This window comes from Trichosurus vulpecula, chromosome 3, assembly GCF_011100635.1.
Source record: "Trichosurus vulpecula isolate mTriVul1 chromosome 3, mTriVul1.pri, whole genome shotgun sequence".
NCBI classification, from domain to species: Eukaryota; Metazoa; Chordata; class Mammalia; order Diprotodontia; family Phalangeridae; genus Trichosurus; species Trichosurus vulpecula.
In genome coordinates, this window is record NC_050575.1 from 377,003,789 (window position 1) to 377,019,835 (window position 16,047).

At 40.8% G+C, this 16,047-nt stretch overlaps 1 protein-coding gene across 2 annotated transcripts in view; it reads right to left on the minus strand.

Moving 5' to 3' along the window:
- Positions 1–16,047, minus strand: part of CMTM4 (CKLF like MARVEL transmembrane domain containing 4) — a 78,461-nt gene that overhangs the window by 7,511 nt on the left and 54,903 nt on the right. The gene's annotated exons all lie outside the window — the stretch shown is intronic.

The window sequence follows — 16,047 nt, forward strand, 5'->3', positions numbered from 1 at the left end:
GCTGGATTGAGAAAAGACTCCTTGTAGAAGAAGGTAGGATTTAGCGGAGACTTGAAGGAATTGCTGCCAGGAGGCAAAGATGAGCAGGGAAAGCATTCCAAACATGGGGGGTTGGGCAGCCAGTGAAAATGCCCCCTTCATCCCAGTGTCACTGGAAGACAGAGTACCTTGGGGGTGGCAAAGCAGTTAAGGTGTAAAAAGAGTGGAAAGGTGAGAGGGTGACAAATTATAAATTCAGGGCTTCAAAAACCAAAGAGATAATTTTGTATTTACTCCTGGAGGTGATAAGGAGCCACTGGAGTCTATTGAGTTGGGAAGTGTGACATGGTGGTCCTGTGCTTTAAGAAGATTCCTTTGACAGATGAGTGGAAGATAGAGGCTTGTGGCAGGGAGACTGTTTCAACAATCCGGCTACAGCCAGCACCCAGAAAGCTGCCAACAGCACAGGTTCTTTTGATCTGCTTAACTGAGGAAAGCAAGGTGAAGGGGTTGACAAGCTTACTTTAATTCAGCATACAAATATCATTCACTTAGTTCAGAGGAAAAAACCAGCACCCTGAACTTCAGAACAAAATACAAACAAATTATAAACATCAACAGACAGACCCAATACAGATTCATAGTTACCAACATCTAGGTTCAGCCCGGGAGCTCAGAACAAGGGCTGGCCCAGAGTCACATGAGCCACCACTCCTTCAGGAATGAGCTCCAAAGAACAGACAGCCAACCCTTGGTTTTTATATCTTTTTCAGAGTCGGGTGAGTCACACATGCGGACTCGCCCACGTGACCTAGAATCGTCACAAAGAGGCAGACTTAAAGCCACGTGGTCTAAAAGCCTCTGCTCTCCCAGACATGTAAACTAGGCCCTCCCTGGAGTTAGCCCTACCTTGGGCCCCACCTTAGTTGCCAATCCACACCCACTAAGGTTTTACACCTAATAGGGGTTTGGGCCCTGGGGCTTAGCACTTAGTAAGACTCAATGAAATACACTGAATTAATCAAAGCAAACAAAAGCCAAACTCTTTAAGGGCACCTGTTGAACTAAGTGCTAAGGAGCCCATTTTTCTTACCAACACAGAGACCAAGGAGAAAGCTACTGCAGCAGTCCAGGTATGATGCAATGAGAGCTCACAGCAGAGTGATGACAGTATCAGAGAAGAGAAGGAGGTATTGGGGAAAAGGGACCTAAGACAAGAGGACAGTGTAGATTTGACCTGGCTCATCAAGGGGTCAAGATGAGGAAGGTAAAAAAGTGTAGCTCGTGCAGTGATAATGGCCCGGAAAAGGACTGAGGGGTCAAAGGATTGGAGGTCAGTGTAGAAGAAGAAAAGAATTTGGGGTTACAAGGTAGAGGAAAAGGTGACAAGTGATAGATTGTAATCAGATAAAAGAATTTCAGAGTTCGTGAATATAGAAGTATGTTTGCTGGTGACAGCATAACTGAGGGTATCTTTGTATTTGGCTGAGGTGGGGTAGAGTAGGATACGAGAAATGATTAAATTGAGGAACTGGGAGGTCAGGGTGTCGATGGGAGTATCAATCACATATCTTGAAATCCTCTAGTATGATGGCAGGAGATGAGGAGGACTGCAAAATGGTGAGCCAGGCACTGAATTCACTGAAAAAAGAAGAGGAGTGTCCTGGAGGTCTATATACAACAGCTACCTTGATTTTGATTGGATGGTAGATGTGAACAGCATGAACCTCAAAGGAAGAGAGGGTACTGAGTGATGGAAGTAGAGGGTGAATCTGGAAGTGGAAATGGGGAGCAAGGAGTATTCCAACTCTCCCACCTCAATCAGTGAGGCAGGAAGAGCAAGTGCAGCCAATGCTGGAAAGACAGGCTTTGTACCCTGAGGGAAGCCAGGCCTCAATGGGAGTACGATGATGAAAGGAGTAGAAAAGGAAAAGATTTAAGATGAAAGTAAATTTGTTACCTAGGGACCAGAATTCCAGAGAGCCCAGAGGAAGGAGTGGATAACCTTAGACTGGGACGCTGTGGGGATTTGGGGGGAGGGTAGGACATGCGGCAGGACGGGCAATTTGTGAGTTGGTCCATTAGAGAGAAGACAGAACACATGGTGTGCTCTTGCACTGACAGCAAACTATGATCGGAATAAAACGAGGGAAGAGTAGGATTGTGTTTGGGGAAACTGCGCAGTTCTTTCAGTGAACTCAAGACGCTCCCTGACACAAAAGCCCATCTTTTAATACTAATAGTTTTCTGGTGATGCTATTGATTTGCAAAATTGTCGTTATTGTTATTAGCAGCACTTTTGAAGTACCTGACGTAGCAACCCAATGAGGGCCACAGTGCATTATTCTCATTTTACAAATGAGAAAACTGAGGCTCAAAGAGTTAGTGCTCTTCCAAGGTCACATGTACAGAAGCAATAAGAGCTCACATTAATATGCTTTCAGGTTTTCAAAGCACTTTACAGATATTATCTCATTTAGCCCTTATAACAACCCTGCAAGGAAGATGTTACAGACATTATTATTTCACAGATGAAGAAACTCAAAGGTAAAGTTACTGCCCATGGCCACAAAACTAACAATAAAGGTGGAATCTGAATCCTGATTTCTATCGCCAATCCTTGATCTTTCCACAACACCATCTCCAGTCATCAAGTACTCATCATGAGCAATACAGCATATTAAGACCTGGAGATGCAAGAAAAAAACAACAAACCAAGGAGCTTACATTTATGCAAGGTCTTCAGCCATCAGCGTGAGAGGGCTGATAAACATAAACTATAGATCTATCTAACCATGGATCTATTGCACATTCCCAGTTACATTTCCCCTAGGAGTCTCACTATCTTCCCCTTCCTAAATTCCATATTTTGAAGACCACCACCCTTCTGATCATCTGAGTTCCCATCATGTTTCTCCACTTTTCACTCTTTCACAATGTATGTGAAAGTCCAATACCTTCTTTTTAAGCACAAGTCTACCACGAACATTTTTTTTATTAATTTAGATTTTCTAATTTAAGCATTTCTCTTTTCAGAAACATAAAAAGTCCAAACTGGCAGAATCTCCTCACGCCTTTGGAAATCTCTCTAACACAAGCCACTGTAGAGTTACAGCATCCCAGAAAACATTACACATTCAAGAAAAATCAAAGGTTCAAGTTCAAACCAAACACTTATTAAACTTTCAGCACAGTTTGAAGATTTATATCCCTAAAGCCACTGAATACTCCCTCTCCATGAAGTCTCTTTTCTAGATGGTCTCAATGAACTCAAGAGATGATTCCATTAACTGAAGTAATCAAAGACTTTTTTCCTTCTCCTGGGCAAATTATGACCCTAATCTGGCTGAGGCTTGGGAAAGAGGTCCTGCTGTATTTTGTAGACTAGTCCAGTCACAGGACACCATCTTAATTCTATCAAAAGAGAAAACAGAGCACCAACCTCAGCTGTTTACCTAGTTTTCTCAAAGAAAGTGATTACTCAGCAGGGGTGGGGAACCTGCAGCCTCATGGCCACATGTGGCCCTCTAGGTACTCAAGTGCAGCCCTCTGACTGAATCCAAACCTCATAGGACAAATCTCCTTAATGAAAGATTTTTTTCTGTAAAACTTGGACTCAGTCAAAAGGCCACATCCAAGGACCTAGAAGGCCACATGTGATCTTGAGGCTACAGGTTCCCTACCCCTGGACCTTTGAAAAAAGAAAAAGAACAAGTTCAGGGCATTGTTTCTGAACTGACACCTCAAGGCTTCTCTTTCAGATTGGTTCAAAAGCTTCAAACTAAAATATTGAGGAAAAATGTTTTCATAATATTTCTAAAAGGGGGTGGGCAGGGGGAAGTGAGGGGGAATCTACTTTTAGCCAATTAATTGTCCTGGTCTACCAATTCCAACTCCATAGCACCGCTCACACCCATCCCCTTCTCTCCACCCACAGAGTGTTAAGTCCTAATTCAAGCCCTAATCACCTGTCATCTTCCTGCAAGCTTGTCTCCCTGCCTTTGCTATTTACAATCCATACATCCCACAACTGCCAGACAGATTCCTAAAGCATAGGTGAGATCAACTCATCACTCCCTTGCTCAAGAAGCTGCAGTGGCTACAGACTCTTTTAATTTGGTACTCAATGCCCTTCAGAAGGTGACTTGAGACAACCTCTCCTCCCCAGACATACTGCATGCTACTCTCCTTCACATACCTCATTCCAGCTAAACCACCCTTCTCCCTATTCCTCACACATGATGCTCCATTTCCCACCTCCACACTTTTGGAGCAGTGATCCTTACCTCCATCTCTTGGAATCTCAAACTTCCTTCAAAGCTTGGCTCAAGTGATAATTCTAACACAAGGCCCATACTGATCCCCTCCAAGGCAATCACCTACCCTAAAATCACTTGGCACTGACTTTATATATAACTTATATTGACTAATCTGGGCTCATTCTGTTCACCTCACCTCCCCAAAGAATACAGGTTCCATGAAGATAAGGAATCGCTTTCACTTTTGTCTCTATCTACAGCACCTGCCCCAGTGCCTGATACATTAAGTACCTAATAAGTTAACTAAATGAATGAAATGTTTAATGCAACATAAAAAATAGCTGATACCTTCAGAAATAACAATTAAACTGTTCCTAGAAGAAAGCAATACAAAAATACAAACCACAGCAAAACATGGTACTTCATGTACCAAAGAACATCAAATTAACAATATTTAAATGAATGTCTTGGTGTCCAAAACTATATAAACCCCAAGGCAATGAAGAAATGGGAACCTAATACCACCATGAATGCATAAGCTAGCTAAGGGACAACCATACAGGTAAAATCAATCAGCAGTCATTTATTGGGAGGCTACTAATTCCAAGCACTAAGCCAGGTCCTTGAAAAACTGATTCTTAAAGAAGTTGTCAGTAAAAACAGTTCAGCAGAGCCCCATGGAAACAAGTACACAAGCCTCTTCAAGAGCAATCAGCAACCTGCAGCTGTCTGTTTGTTACCCACTGTGAACTAAGAATGGTTTTTAAATTTTTAAATAAAGTCTTATTGAATTTAAAAACATAAAAATCACTCTTAGCTCAGCTGTACAGGTGGTAGTTTGGATTTGGCCATTTGGCTGGGCTGTAATTGGCCCACCCCTATTCTACATGAATATAAGCCAAGGTCTGTGCCCTCAGGGATCAATAAAGACAAGAGTAACACATAGGAAGCATTTAGTTAACAAGACTATACCATATACAGTTAGGAGCCAAATTACAGGGCATAGACTCAAAGTACTGTAGTCTGGTGAAAAGACCTATCAACATAAGTAGGTTGGAGTAGTCAAAAAAGTTTAACTAGGACTTGAGGAAAGGGCAAAGGGATAGGGGATTTGAAACTGGGTTCTGCCAAGCTGCTTTGGAAGGATTTTCAAGCTGAACAACAGTATGCTAATAAATAGTAACTGGTTACAGTAAACTGATAGGTTCATGGTTTTATTTACTATTTCTATAAGAAATTATTAAACTGCAACATCAAGACACTATAATTGGAGTTCAAAGACCTTACGGGGATAATTCTGTGTAGCCAAGAATTGTAGCCAAATACTAATGATGTAACCATAGATAGGACACTAGACTTCTCTGATAATCAGGTTTCCTCATCTGGAAAATGATAGCAATATTTCTGTAACTTATCTTGTAAGACTGGCTGAGGAAAGTGTCCTGTAACTATGTAAAATGTGCGGAGCTGTTATTTTAAAAAATTTAAACCGATGATAGCTGTTGCTTTTTCCTATGGTAATTTGCTAACTCAGCTCAAATAGTAGACAAGTGAGAGCAGCAGCAGCCCCGGTAAAGATTTGGGGAACAAGTACGACATAAGCAGGAGACATTAAGGAGACTTGCCTAACTGGAATAAAAGGTTGATTTCGGGAGAAGTTAGAGATAAGGCTGAAGAGACAAAATAACATTATATTATGGGAAAACTTTCAGTGGCTCTCCATAGCCTTTTGAATACAAGCTGAGTTCCTAACCCTGACATTCAAGGCCTTTCATAAACTGGTGCTCTTCCCTTTAACATTCTCTACATTTCAGCCACACCATACTATGCTTATTTCCCCCACTATTGGCTACACTCTGTCTCTGTCTTGGTCAATCCTATCTCCCAAGACTGGAATTTCACTTACCTTCATCTATTGAAGCTTTTCCATTCCTCCAAGTCCCAACTCAGATGCCACCTTCTCCATAAAGCACTCCTTAACCTATCTCTCCCCCCACCCCAAATAAAAGTCATATCCCACTCTTCAGACATTTCATGTTTTCATGCCTGGCTCTGATTTATTCTCAAGACATTCTTTATTGTATCACACTGATCTGTGTAAGTGTCATGGTCCTTTCCCATTCCCCATCTGCAAGTTCTTTGAGGACGGGGACTGTTGTATTCTCAGAACCTAACACATTTTTAAAACTTTTAAATGACATTTTTTACTTCACTTACAGTGTCCCTCTCCTTAATGCACCACAAAAAAAAACAGCCAACATAAGTTACCTACCTGGGATTCCCTGACGAGTTCATCATCTATTCTCCAATAAGCTAAAAGTTAAAGACCAAGAAGAGAAGCTACAAACTCATAATCCCTCATCACCTTCCATGAATAAATAAATTCTCTAGATCTTAATGCTTCCTCCAAGAAACATGAAAAATAACACTAAACCAGGTTGCTATAGGAAAAGATTAAGCATTATAATAATCTTGGCACATAGGCATTCACTCATCAAACACTCCCCTTCAACATAAGTTGTCCTCTGTACTTAAGACTAATTCTGCCGGCCAAGATGGCGGCTGGAAAGCAGGGACTAGCATGAGCTCCCCACCGAGTCCCTCCAAAAACCTATAAAAAATGGCTATGAACCAATTCTAGAACTTCAGAACCCACAAAACAACAGAGGGAAGCAGGGCTCCAGTCCAGGACAGTCTGGATGGTCTCTGGCTGAGGTCCATCCCGCACAGAGCTGGAAGCAGAGCGGAGCGGAGCAGACCTACCAGACCAGGAGCCGGGCGGAGTGTGCCCTAGCACCCTGAATCAGTGAGCTGCAGCAGTTACCAGACTTCTCAACCCACAAACATCAAAGACAACAGAGAAGGTTGGTGGGAAAAGCTGCAGGAGTGGAAGGAGTTGGAAGGAGTTCGAAGTTCAGCCACTGACCCGGGGCAGTGGAGGTGGGGCAGCTACAGAACTACAGCTGCAGTTGCTTCTGGCCCCAGGCCCAGCTGGTGGGAAGAATTAAGTGGCAGATCAGAGCAGGAGTGCAACAGCCTGCTGAAGATCTAAGTCCAGTCCAGGTTGGGGGTTCTTGGGGAAGAAGGAGTGCTGGTGTGGCAGAGCTGGCGCATCCCCCCAAGCTCGGAACATAGAACTCTTTAGTCTACAAGCAGTCATACCCTGACGAAAAACTCAAGAGTCAAGTTAGTTGGTTGGGAATATAGTCAGGCAGCGAAAACGCACCCAGATTCAGTCTCAGACTCTGGAATCCTTCTTTGGTGACAAAGAAGACCAAAACATACAGCCAGAAGTAGTCAACAAAGTCATAGAGCCTACAACAAAAGCCTCCAAGAAAAACATGAACTGGTCTCAGGCCATGGAAGAGCTCAAAAAGGATTTGGAAAAGCAGGTTAGAGAAGTAGAGGAAAAATTGGGATGAGAAATGAGAAGGAGGTGAGAAAACCATGAAAAAAAAGTCAATGACTTGCTAAAGGAGACCCAAAAAAATACTGAAAAATATACTGAAGAAAACAACACCTTAAAAAATAGACTAACTCAAATGGCAAAAGAGCTCCAAAAAGCCAATGAGGAGAAGAATGCCTTGAAAGGCAGAATTAGCCAAATGGAAAAGGAGGTCCAAAAGACCACTGAAGAAAATACTACCTTAAAAATTAGATTGCAGCAAGTGGAAGCTAGTGACTTGATGAGAAATCAGGATATTATAAAACAGAACCAAAGGAATGAAAAAATGGAAGACAATGTGGAATATCTCATTGGAAAAACCACTGACCTAGAAAATAGATGCAGGAGAGATAATTTAAAAATTATTGGACTACTTGAAAGCCATGATCAAAAAAAGAGCCTAGATATCATCTTTCAAGAAATTATCAAGGAGAACTGCCCTGATATTCTAGAGCCACAGGACAAAATAGAAATTGAAAGAATCCATCGATCGCCTCCTCAAATAGATCCCAAAAAGAAATCTCCTAGGAATATTGTCACCAAATTCCAGAGCTCCCAGGTCAAGGAGAAAATACTGCAAGCAGCCAGAAAGAAACAATTTGAGTATTGTGGAAACCCAATCAGAATAACCCAAGATCTGGCAGCTTCTACATTAAGAGATCGAAGGGCTTGGAATACGATATTCCGGAGGTCAATGGAGCTAGGATTAAAATCAAGAATCACCTATCCAGCAAAACTGAGTATCACGCTCCAAGGCGAAATATGGACTTTCAATAAAATAGAGGACTTTCAAGCTTTCTCAATGAAAAGATCAGAGCTGAAGAGAAAATTTGACTTTCAAATACAAGAATCAAGAGAAGCATGAAAAGGTAATCAAGAAAAAGAAATTGCAAGGGACTTACTAAAGTTGAACTGTTTTGTTTACATTCCTACATGGAAAGATGATGTATATGATTCATGAGACCTCAGTATTAGGGTAGCCAAAGGGAATGTGTGTGTGTGTGTGTGTGTGTGTGTGTATACATATATATGTTTATGTATGTATATATAAGTGAATGTGTATGTACGTATATATGTATGTGCGTGTATATATATATATATATGTATATATATATATGGAGAGGGAGAGAGAGAGAGAGAGAGAGAGAGAGAGCGAGCAGACACAGGGTGAGTTGAAGATGAAGGGAAAATATCTAAGAGAAATAAAATCAAATTAAGGGATGAGAGAGGAATATATCGACAAAGGGAGATAGGGAGAGATAGAATGGGGTGGATTATCTCGCATAAAGGTGGCAAGAGGAAGCAGTTCTGTGGGAGGAGGGGAGAGGGCAGGTGAGGGAGAGTGAGCGAATCTTGCTCTCATCGGATTTGACGTGAGGAGGGAATACCATACATACTCAATTGGGTATCTTGCCCCACAGGAAAGAAGAGGGAAGAAGATTTAAAAAAGGGGGGATGATGGAGGGGAGGACAGATGGGGGTGGAGGTAATCAAAAACAAACACTTTCGAAAGGGGACAGGGTCAAGGGAGAAAATTCAATAAAGTGGGATGGGTTGGGAAGGAGCAAAATATAGTTAGTTTTTCACAGCATACATATTGTGGAAGGGTTATACATAATGATACACATGTGGCCTATGTTGAATTGCTTGACTTCTTAGGGAGGGTGGGTGAGAAGGGAAGAGGGGAGAGAATTTGGAACTCAAAGTTTTAAAAACAGATGTTCAAAAACAAAAAAAAAGTTTTTGCATGCAACTAGAAAATAAGATACACAGGCAACGGGGCATAGAAATTTATCTTGCCCTCAAGAAAGGAAGGGAAAAGGGGATGGGAGGGAAGTGGGATAATAGAGGGGAGGGCTGACTGGGGAACAGGGCAACCAGAATATATGCCATCTTGGAGTGGAGGGGAGGGTAGAAATGGGGAGAAAATTTGTAATTCAAACTCTTGTGAAAATCAATGCTGAAAACTAAATATATTAAATAAATAAATTTTAAAAAAAGACTAATTCTGCCAATACTATAGAAATATGTTTTGCTTAACTTCATATGTATAATGGGTATCACATTGCTTGCCTTCTTAGTGGGTGGAAGAAGGGCTAGAGGGAGGAAGAAAATTTAGAACTCAAAAAAATTTTAAATGACTATTAAAAAAAAAAAGAAAAGAAACATATACAATTTTTTTTAAAGGTGAATTCTGCCAAACCACAGTCCTGTATGTAAAAAAGCCAAAGGCTCTTTGTAGGTTTTATGTACTACACTGGAAGGGCATACTTCTTAATGGGCCAAGATAACAGAAAATTATCACATTAAGTATTTGGTGCCTATCATTCCATTCCATTTGGTTGTATTGTAGTTCAGAGTACATAGAATCACCAAATGACAAAATTGTTTTCTTAGCCATTAATAATTTGTGGCAAATCATTTGGTTGATGGCCCTCAATAAAGCTGTACCTTGTTGGAGATCAGAAAGGTCTTCTTGTTCCCTTGCCAGGCATTTTTGCTTAGTTTAGCCACTGGTCTTTCCACCTCCCACCCATCCTGCTTTAAGAAAGAAAAATTTGTGGTAGGGAAGAGTTCTGACCTTTCCATTATAGCAATTTCTACCAGTACAAGGGCAGGCCAAGCCAAATGACATAGATTTAGTCATATATGATGGGATACCTTAACAATCCCAGCTATAATAAATGCTTGCAATACAATTCAATTCAAGAATGCATGATTTTGTTGGGGTGCTTAGGTGTCTGTGTTTAGACCCCAATTCTAAAATTACTTTTCTCCCTAGCCTCAAAACACGTCCCTGGCAGTTTCTCTCCAGCACAAGGACAGCATGCTCTGGCAAAACAGGACAGCATGCCCTAGCAGAAAACACTTATCTCTCTTCCTGATACAGCAGCCAGCTGCACCTATAGAATTTATTAGTTTGAACTGGCTGTGTACTGACTGAACTGGCTGTATACTGGCTCATAGAGATATTTACTACTCACCGAGCTATTATATATATCCTAGACTTAGATGTATGTATACTTCCTTATGTTTACCTAGTCTAACAAGACATTGATGGAGGGCAGTCTGGGTATCTCTCAGTCAGCCCTAACTGTTAGCTGACTTAGTGACATTTCAGGCTGAAGACCATACCTCCATGTAGCCTTACCCCCCTTGGATAAAATACCTGCTCAGTAGATACAAAAAGTGCACATTCCTTTAAGAATTTACCACTCCTTAACCACTCCCTAACCCCACCCTGAATCATCTGGTTAGCATATTTGGCACATATTTTACTATAGTTTGTCCTATATAAAATTAACCCTAACCCTCCAAGGTTGCAAGTTCCCTAAGAACTCTTGCCTGCTGAAAAGCATAACAATAAATCTTTGCCACCTGGATTTAAAGAATGCCTGGGATGGAGAATTCATTCCAGACAGCTCCAACCCTGTCTGGGAACTTCAGTCTTGGGGTTCCTGGACTTCGTCAACCCCCAACAATTTCACTGGCAATTCCACCAATTTATGTTTGCTACATAAATCTCAAGCATTCAACAAAAAAGGAGCCACTAAAGGAGGGTAGAGAGCTGCTCCGCTAAGGTGAAATATGGTGGTAAACTCTAGAAATTGGGAACATGGCTCTCCCCTTCTTTCCTATCTCCTTGCTTTACCATTCCTGGCAGAAGACTGGGGAGGCAGAAATTTGATAAATGTTAATTATACCTAAGCTTTGTATCTGCTCTTTTCTGTGACCCACAGAGGGTATAGGGCCCATTCTAGGCAAAATTTCAAAACAGGCTACATTGGTCTTGGGGCATTCTCCCACCTCACTTTTTAGGAACTGTTTTCTCTGTTGTTGCTTTTTGTCTTGACCCAGGACCTTCACATTATTTGGACATCTAAAACTTTCCACTGTAGCATCCTACACCCAAATTCTGCCCTTTCCTCTTTAACCCACTCCACCAAAACTACTATTTTCTCAGTCTGCCTAATTGATAGGGAGACAAACTGAGCTAATTCTCACCAAGGTATAATAGTGACTGATAGTCTAGCCTCTCCATCTTTTGGGAGTGTTTATTAACCTAAATGAATCTCTAATTAGTAACACTTCAGGCAAAGAGTCAGGGGCAGGCGGCTAGTCCTTAAATCCTACTAATCTAGCTATTCCCCTAAATAAGGTCAATCCTGTTGTGGGGGAAGAGAAAAGAAAACAACCTGTCCTCTGCCATCTTTTTTTCCTGAATGGAAGGTAACAAATTCTTCCTTTTTACTTCTTTCCCCAGCTATGATGAGACATAATGATTCCATGTCTTCTGATAGGCTCCAGTTTAGTCTAAGATGTGGGTTGTCCACATCCAATCTTTAACCATAAAGGGGAACAACTCAAAAGTCAGAAAGTACCCTACTGACCTAAATCTAAAAATCCATCATTCTCCAATACAGGTGCCAAAGCCAAAGGCTACACCATCCCCTCCTTACTTGTTCCACTTCCAAACAACAAACACTAGGCTAACCTAGATTTTCAGTCTATAGCTCCTATAATACTCCGACCATGGGTACTTTCTGTCAGAAATATGATGAAGTCTAGCTGTCTAGACCTAACTGGGTCCAACTAGGTTATCAGACTGGGGATCTTCAGAATGGGCCTCCAAGCAATCTGCCTATTCTAACTCCTTAAGCTAACTGCAAAAAGGTTTGATCTCACTATGCAAAAGTAATATGAATTGGAGATATTTAAGAGGAAACTTCATTAAAGCATGAGTTTCTTGACCTAAGGTCTATAAAATTTTTTAAAAATTATAATATGTATTAAAATCTAATTGGCTCAACTTTGTAATTCCATATAATTTCTTTTTATGCATTTAAAAATATTATTCAGGGAAAGGGTACATAGGTTTCCTATGTAAAAGGGATCCATGCCACAAAAAAGGTTAAGAATACCTGTACTAAGTATAATATCCCATAATATCCAATCCAATAAAGTGATCTTCAAAGGCTATGCCAGTATAACACCATAAAACTACAACCCAAAGATCAGTTTAAGCTGGAAGAAGCTCATCAGTAAGACTATCTTTCCACATTAAGCAAAGGGTCTTGTCTGCACCCCTGGAGAGAATCCACATTGAGAAAACTTCAGAACTTTGACGTGTTCTCTGCTTACCATTTACAAGCAAAGCAACAATTATTATTGACCATGTCAGATCAGCTCTGTTCCAAATTTTAATTGCTCACAGTATCCAAATTATTCATGGATGCTTAGTTTTCATGGATCTGATACTCACTTGGCATGGACATCTATTTGTAACTTTAAGAAGTTAAAGGGAACCTTATTCCAAGGGCTATGTAAATTCAATCTCAGAATCATTAACACAATGAGGGCTAATATGACAATCTTACAGCAAACAATTTCTGAGCAATCCAGGGGAAGTAATGAATAATTTGCTCAGGATGAAAGAGAGGAAGAGATATAGAAAAAAGGATGCCAGTCAGACTGTAGAGTATATGGAGAAGAGAACAATGGTAGATAATGGTTCCACTGACCTCTGCCCATGATCAGACCACATTTGGAGAAATGGGTCTAGTTCCAGGAACTATCTGTTAGGCTGGACACTGACAAGTCAAACACAAATGCTGGGAAGGCCTTAGAAATCTACTCAATGTCCTCATATAAGAAAACCAAGACCCAAAGGTAAAAGTCAACCAAGATAACAGAGCTAGTATTGAAGTCAAGACTTCAGACTCCAAATGCAGCCTAAAGTCAGAGTAACTATTCTTTCCAGATCTGCTCAATTCACCCCTTATGAAGTTCCCCATCCAAGCTGTAGCCCAGAGATATGGCCCCATGCAATCTTTTCATAGAGCTATGGCATGAGTAGAATAAACATCACCACAATAAACTTATGTGCTAAGAGGAACCTCTGGAGACCCATTCTCTCCTAGTTTCCTATAAAACAATTACACTGATTTTCATTAAATTCAGCAGCTTTATTAAGAGGCTATACCTTTAAGTAGAGTAAAACAAGGTACAGATATGCTGTTATTCGGACTGCAATTCAAAGGAAAAGAGACAACTCAGGAATAGAGGAAGGTTAAGAACAGGGCGTGCAATAAATAAGAACTAGCACTTCAAAGGACTACAAAGCACGCACACATCTCGTTTGATCCTCACAAAAATCCTTTGAGGTAAGTAATATTATTATCCCCAATTTATGGATGAGGAAACTGAGGCAGAGAGAGTTTATGTGATAGGGTCATGTTATACAACTAGTAATTGTCTGGGGTGGGATTTTAACTGACATCTTCCTGACTTCAAGTCCAGTGTTCTTACTGGGCCACCTAGCTGCCTGGGTGAGACAGGGTTCTGTACTTGGAGTCAAAGACCTGGGTCTGAGTCGTAATTCTGCTATTTACTAACAAATAACTACCTCTCTGGGCTTTAGTTTGCTTATCTCTAACATGGGGATAATAATTCTTGCTGACTTTCCTCACAGGGTTATTTTGAGGAAAGCACATTGTACTTTATGTCATAAAGCACTTACAGAAATGTGACTTGTGGTTTTGTTTTGTTTTGTTTTTTAAAATAATAATCTCAGTGGGGAGCAGACAGGAGACCGGAGCAAATTAATCTCATGTAATAGTGACCCAAGGGAGGGAAAAAAGTAGGGATAGGGCCTAGACCTGAAATTTCATAGGTATGAGGAATTCCCAGGTGAGGAAACCCCTCCTACTAGTGCAAACCAGGGCCTCTTCCACAACTTATGTCTCATAGAATAGTCGAGAGTTGTAGTGTCAAACCTGAATGGAAATGAGAGCCACTAAAACATATATAAGGATCCCTGTGGGCTGCATGATGACATAGTTTTAAAATGTCATGTTATCCATGTTTTATTCTATTTTTTGTGCAATTTTTCCCAATGACATTTTAATCTGGTTCAAGCCACACTAAGGCGTACTACAGACCCTAAGTGACTTGCCCAGGGCAGTGCCACTAGTAGGTATCAAAGGTGTTATAGAAACTAGAAAAATTAACAGTAAACCTTTATTTTTAAAAGGCCTCTTATAACTGAACGACTAAGGAGAAAAGCCAGTCTGAACTAAATTTCTTTAATTCAGAAAAAGACTGATTGACAATTGGGCAAACTGGGGGAGGGCAACATGGTATATTTTAGTCTCACTATTTGCTACCTTCCTTTCTATTCACATGCTACCAAATGAAACTGGAGAAAAACCACAAAACTATGAAAACTGGGTCCACTACAGGTTTCTGTGACATGATTTCAAGGGGACAGCCTAGTGATTTACAAGATCACTTCAACCTCTAAATTCTTTGATTCAATGATAAATAAATGAGATTTTATTATAGAGCAATATTTGATGAAAAAACTACAGGAAAAAAAAGATTTCCTGGAATAGGTATATTACAAGAAGCCATAGGACTACAATATTTTATCTTAGGAAGTGTCTGGAACATATATCTATAATCTGTCATAAAGTCACAGACAAAATAGTACAAGTATCTTGAAGCTGCAAAGCTTAAATAAAAAGTGCCAGGCACACATTTATTCTTCTAAATGTTGAACCAAAGCCAAGATGAGAAAAAAAAATTTTTTTCAACTGTTCTAATTAACTCAGCAATTTGCTTCTTTTCCTATCACTTCCTTAAAGGCAATAGTCTCTACAGGGGAAGGATAGAGATTAAATTTAATAGAGATAAATGTAAAGTCTTGCAGTAAGGTTAAAAAATCTGCTGTACTAGTCTAATAAGATAAGAGATGATAAAACTAGGAAGCAGTCCATATGGAAAACATCTGGAAATCTTAGGGCCTGAGTTTTCATTGAGACATCAACATGCTTTGGAATTTTAGGCTCCACTGATAAGAGCAGGGACAAGAGCTAACAGCGCCACTCATTCAAAGAAAGGGGATTAAGATGCCATCAGCTGCCACAGCTAAGGAAGCTGGTAAACGGATTTGCTGCTAATAACCTAAAGAGGGCACCAACTCCTCTCAGACAGCCAATTAAAGCAAGCAGAGCCCTGGACTCCGAGCTGCTGGGGAGGCTGAGCCATCCTGCTGCAGATGAGGTCATTTCATGGCACAGCACTGCAGCTGTGGGCACGGTGTTAATCTGCATGCCTTCCCCAGTGTCTGTGTGCCTTTGTTTTTTGTGAGACAATGAGGAAATTTTGTGCATTAGGCTGTGCTACAGAGTGCCTAAGGTCTTTGGCAAAAAACAAACTCGAAAAGGTCTGGCAATGATGGCTTTGTCACAAGGTCAGTGCCAGTGACAACACCTTGACAACCTCTTCTGGGCCCTGCCCTATGCTCCAGAGTGTGTCTGTGCCATAGATCCTGAAAGCACAGAATGAAGGAACTAAGAATGT